This window comes from Xenopus laevis, chromosome 3L (genome assembly GCF_017654675.1).
Source record: "Xenopus laevis strain J_2021 chromosome 3L, Xenopus_laevis_v10.1, whole genome shotgun sequence".
In the NCBI taxonomy this organism is placed as follows: domain Eukaryota; kingdom Metazoa; phylum Chordata; class Amphibia; order Anura; family Pipidae; genus Xenopus; species Xenopus laevis.
Window position 1 is genome coordinate 144,188,646 of NC_054375.1, and position 6,000 is coordinate 144,194,645.

The 6,000-nt window shown below is 42.7% G+C and overlaps 2 non-coding genes across 2 annotated transcripts; both read right to left on the reverse strand.

The window, feature by feature from the left end:
- Positions 1-3,840: 3,840 nt before the first annotated feature.
- Positions 3,841-3,912, reverse strand: trnaq-uug. Its single transcript has one exon. It is a non-coding gene; the product is annotated as a tRNA-Gln (tRNA).
- A 435-nt stretch (positions 3,913-4,347) lies between these two features.
- On the reverse strand, positions 4,348-4,419 carry trnaq-uug. Its single transcript has one exon. It is a non-coding gene; the product is annotated as a tRNA-Gln (tRNA).
- Positions 4,420-6,000: the final 1,581 nt, after the last annotated feature.

Here is a 6,000-nt window from a genome sequence, read left to right on the forward strand (position 1 = left end):
TTTGGACAAAAAAGTTGCCATTAGAAAAAAAAACCCATTCTCTTTAATGCATTTGGAGGCAAGGCCAGGGTCAGATAATAATGAAGTCTACTTTTTTTCTGGCATATCAGAAATAGTTTTTTTCATCTATCAAAGCAAACGCATAGCAAATTTCTCGCACAAATTTACAAATATTTCTGATGCTGAATGGGCCTTTAGATCACCAGCTGACCAAATAAGGCAGGTAGTGGCCTGCACTTCAGCAATGTGGGCTTTTTTTACATGCCAACCTGCGGACTAGTCAGTAGCAGTGTGTCAACAGAAAGTTTGTAGGGGATAACCAGGGTCATAATGTATTTTTCTTGAATCAATAAATGTATTTTATTTTACGTATTATTGTGTAGGCAGCCATCTCAGGTCATTGTGCCTGGTCATGTGTTTTCAGAAAGAGCTAGCACTTCACAATGGAACTGCTTTCAGATAAGCTATTGTTCTTCTCAGGGCTGCCATCAGGGGGGGGCACAGGGGGTACTCCTGTACCAAGCCCTGTCCTGAAGGGGAGCTTGGCTGTGCTGCACTTTTCAAATAGCCAGGCCCCCCTTGACCCAGCCGAAGCCATGCCGCCTCTTCCATCCTGAAAAGCCGAACAGCTGAGGTGCCGAAAAGCTGAAGTCCCGAAAACGGTGAAAAGACCCGAAGTCCCGAAAGCGGCGAAAAGACCCGAAGTCCCGAGGTGGCGAAAAGACCTGAAGACCAGAAGCGGTGAAAATACCCAAAGTTCTGAATCAGCGAAAAGACTCAAAGTCCTAAAGCTGCAAAAAGACCCAAAGTCCTGAAGCGGCGAGAAGACCCAAAGTCAGGAATAAGCCGAAATTGAAGTCCTGAAACCACGAGTTCAATTCTACTGAACACCAATTTTTTTTTTCTAATCCCCTGCCCACACTATGGGCCCCTGCCACCAATGTTTTTTTTAAAAAATATTCTCTGGAGCACCAATTTTTTTCTTACTTATAAAAGGGGCCCTGGTGCCAATGTTTTTTTTAAAAAATATTCTCTGTGGCACCAATTTTTTTCTTACTTATAAAAGGGGCCCTGGTGCCAATGTTTTTGTTAAAAAATATTCTCTGGGGCCCCAATTTTTTTTAACTTTTAAGGGGGGCCTGGCACCAATGTTTTTTTTTTTAAATATTCTCTGGGGCCCCAAATTTTTTTAACTTGTAAGGGGGGCCCTGGTGCCAATGTTTTTTTGAAAATATTCCCGGAAATTTTGCTGTACGGGGCCCAGTGATTTCTAATGGCGGCCCTGGTTCTACTCAAAGTAATTAAAGCTGCCACTTCAGTTAACTTGCCTTGGATTTTTAATATAGAGTGTTGTTCTCATTTCATATCTCAAATCAAATCATGGGACCATTGACACCCATATAACCATTGCTACCTCTTAGACCATTCATTAAGATACATTTATCAAAAATCATGTAGTTATCTTACACAACTCAACCTAGGGTATGCTATACATATGTAGGGACCAATATAGTTAACAGTTCCCATGAATGCAAATCCCCTATAGATTCCTTTGCATCTGCCTAATATTCTTTAAGTATCTTTGTTGTTGGTCCATCAGTTAGTGATCACTTCTGGGCTGTTTTATTATGTAAAAAAATATATGCTTAATTGCTTATGCTTATATGCTTACCCATTATTACACTGCCAACTACTGACCAAAGCTATTTGGTATTTCCTTGTCTGCAAAACCCTCCTATACCCTTTTCTCATGTGTGATGTCAGTTCCTCCCATCATCTTTTTTAGTTCCTGTCTTCCATGAGTGAGGAGCACTTGTACATCCACTCCACCATTTGTCCATCCACCCCAAATAAAACACCTTTGCGGATTCCAAGTGTCTGATGAGTTCAGAAAGTCGGGGGAACAGGGACCCTGTGAACAAGGTTTAGTCTGACACAGGGTTAGTTTTGTTAGGAATATGTTAGGCCTTACGACACATAATACATAGGCTGGGGGGACGGGCTTTGTTTGCAGAAGCTGAGTTGGCAGCCAAGAAAATGTATATGCATTATTTTTATTTGGGGTTCGTACATGCCACATACTTTGGTAAATCTATGCATATCTGAAGGCAAACTGTTTAATATATTCCTGTTATTTATAATTTGGGCGATCTGCCTTTGTATGTGTAGCGCTATTGTAAACTGACTTGTGCTAGGACAGTTTAGCTATTTTCCTTGGTGGGCTGAGACCACCGATGAGCTCTCTTTCTCAGGGGTAAGCCCTCGCAGCGGGGTGGAGGCAAGGGTGTAGTGTAACTGTAACCTGATACGATAGCACAATGATGGGCGCCAGTAGTTCTTTAACAGTTGAACCAAGAACAGTATTTATTGAACCATAGCACATAGATCATTTAGCACATTAATCCACAATGGAGCATAGAACATACACAGCAGCATAAAGGAAGCATATACTCACAGCACGTATAGGCTGAATCCCCACAGGCTAGGGAATATACAGCAGAGAGTAGTTGACAGCATGTGATGGGTATTGCCCAGTTTTCAGGATATCTTCCAGTGGCAGACTAGGGGAACTACTGACATCCCTATCTCAACACTTGGTTCCTTACTCTGGGTCAGTAATTCCCTGGGATCTTAATCCCTCTAATCTCCTCGGCGGAGCCTTGAGCTGCTCAACTAATTAACCTCTCTATCACTCCTAGAGCGATCTATAAAATGAGTATAGCTGTCTAATTACTAGGGCCAAGGCGCCTAGGGTCAGCACTACCCATTCCCTTCCAGCCTGCTTGGTTGGGCTAAAGCAATGGACCCAGAGCACATAGATCCTAAACCTTTTATACTCTGGCACAGTGCCATCTGGTGTACACTGTGTGAACTGCAGGGGTTACATAAGCACAAGGTCCCCATAAGGACCCACTGAGGTGTCCGTATTACTAGGGATGTGCCTTTCTGTAAAGTGTAAGGGTGTCTAAGATTTTCACATCCCTACATATGTAAGAAACAATATGAATGTGGGAAATCGGTAATTATTCGTTTTTTATTTAAAGAAATGTAATAAAAAGTGCTAAGTTTAGGACAGCTTTGCAGTTTGGTATTTTGGTGTATGTCGATATTTTTGTTGGATTTGTCACAATGTGTACTTTACAAAAGTATGTGGCTTAAAGGGGTCTTGCATAGCAGTTTTTGCTATGCAGATGGTGGCACCTAAAGGGAAACCCGTTGTCAGCAGGAACTGAACCTGTACGGGGAGACCCCAATGGACTTCAAGTACGTGACCGTAACCACACATAGATTCTTGTTTCATGGTTTTGAGCCAAACAAACTTCCTTTCCCCTATTGAATGCCTTCAGATGACAGCTATCTGGATATCAATCCTTTTCTCTGGTTGTTGATGGTCACCACAAACTGAAACTTCTCGATTAAGTGCGGAATGCGCTAACGGGCTGTCCTAAAGTCACTCTTGGCCTTGTTTTGAAACTTAAGGTGGCCATAGACGCACAGATAATATCGTACAAAACGAATTTTCGTCTGATATTCGGTGTGTGTATGGTGGAAAAAGAGCCGACCGATATCTGCAGAAGACTTGGATATCAGTTGGCTTGTCGATCGGGCTGGACGGAAAATTTTGATCGGGTGCCTTTAAAGGCACCCAAACATCGGCCATTGTTAGTGCTGAATTGTCAGAGACAGGTAGAATTCTATTGTTTCTACCTGTATATCTGACGATTCAGCTCTACACATGTATATTGATATGTGCGATCTTTCTTGGAAAGATCTTTTCCAAGAACAATCGTAATTGTCTACCTTAAGTTTGCATTGCGTGAAAGGCAGGTCTCAAAGAGCAGGTTCCACCGAGATTTGAACTCGGATCGCTGGATTCAAAGTCCAGAGTGCTAACCATTACACCATGGAACCTTAGGTGGAATGTTTGGCTGGGTGACCTAGTGCTGCCTCGGTTAAGTGCGGAATGCGCTAACGGGCTGTCCTAAAGTCACTCTCGGCCTTGTTTTGAAACTTAAGGTGGCTATAGACGCACAGATAATATCGTATGAAACAAATTTTCGTTTGAAATTCGGTGTGTGTATGGTGGAAAAAGAGCCAACCGATATCGGCAGAAGACTTGGATATTAGTTGGCTCGTCGATCGGGCTGGACAGAAAATTTTGATCGGGTGCCTTTGAAGGCACCCAAACATCTGCCATTGTTAGTGCTGAATTTGACGAATCAGCTCTACACATGTATATTGATATGTGCGATCTTTCTTGGAAAAATCTTTTCCAAGAACGATCATAATTGTTATGTCTATTGTCACCTTAAGTTTGCATTGCGTTAAAGGCGGGTCTCAAAGAGCAGGTTCCACCGAGATTTGAACTCGGATCGCTGGATTCAAAGTCCAGAGTGCTAACCATTACACCATGGAACCTTAGTTGAAGAGTGTGGCGGGCGACTTAGTGCTGCCTCTTAGACCCTGTAATAAGGTGCATTTAGGGTCGCAGTTTTCAAAAATAATGCCTTTGTTTCTGAACATTCTTATTTAGGTATCTTTGTTTTTGGCCCACAAGTTAGTGACCACTTCCTATCACACTTTAATATAGTGTTTGGAAAGGGGTGGTACTTCGTCTTTGGCTTCCATCTTCTGACTTGGGTGGATGTGTCTGGGGAGCCTGGTGACATTCAGCAAGATCCAGTTAAGAGCTCTGCCCTTGAGGGGTAACCCTTCTAGTGAAAGTTGGGGAACATGGACCCTGTTAACCAGTTTTAATCTGACACAGGGTTAGTTTTGTTAGGAATACGTTAGGCCTTACGACACATAATACATAGGCTGGGAGGACGGGCTTTGTTTGCAGAAGCTGAGTTGGCAGCCAAGAAAATGTATATGCACTATTTTTATTTGGGGTTCGTACATGCCACATACTTTGGTAAATCTATGCATATTGGGAAGCAAACTGATTAATATACTCCTGTTATTCATATGTTGGGCGATGTGCCTTTGTATGTACGAAACCATGCAAGATGAACGTGACAAATTGGAAATTATTAATTGGTTTTTTTTTAGAAATGTCGTAAATAATGTTACGTTTAGGACAACTTTGCCGTTTGGTATCTTTGTTGGATTTGTCAGAATGTGTACTTTCCAAAAGAATGTGGCTTAATGGAGTCTAGCATAGCAGTTTTTGCTATGCAGATGGTGGCACCTAAAGGGAAACCCGTTGTCAGCAGGAACTGAACCTGTACGGGGAAACCCCAATGGACTTCAAGTATGTGACCGTAACCACGCAAAGATTCTTGTTTTATGGTTTTGAGCCAAACAACCTTCCTTTCCCCTATTGAATGCCTTCAGATGACAGCTATCTGGATATCAATCTTTTTCTCTGGTTGTTTAAGGCCACGACAAGCCCGCAAACTGCATGTTGCTGGAATTTCTCTCAAATATCGAGTCCATTACTCTTTTCAGATCAGCCAAAGTTATCCCCAGGGAGGGAGAGGCAACTAAAGACCAAACGTAGTCGGCAGGATTCGAACCTGCACGGGGAGACCCCAATGGTTTTCAAGTCCATCGCCTTAACCACTTAGACAGGACTAAGTGCCTCTGCCGATTAAGTGTTTATGTCACTCCATGGGAGCTAACCAAATAAGGCAACTGGGCTTGTAGTAATCTGTGCTAAACTTAAACGTGATATGATAAAGAGGCAAGAAAACATTGGATTCTGCTACAGACGTATACAACCGAAGAAACTGAAACTTCTCGGTTAAGTGCGGAATGCACTAACGGGCTGTCCTAAAGTCACTCTCGGCCTTGTTTTGAAACTTAAGGTGGCCATAGATGCACAGATAATATCGTACGAAAAAAAAATTAGTTTGAAATTCGGTGTGTGTATGGTGGAAAAAGAGCCGACCGACATTGGCAGAAGACTTGGATATCAGTCGGCTCGTCGATCGGGCTGGACAGAAAATTTTGATCGGGTGCCTTTGAAGGCACCGAAACATCTGCCATTGTTAGTGC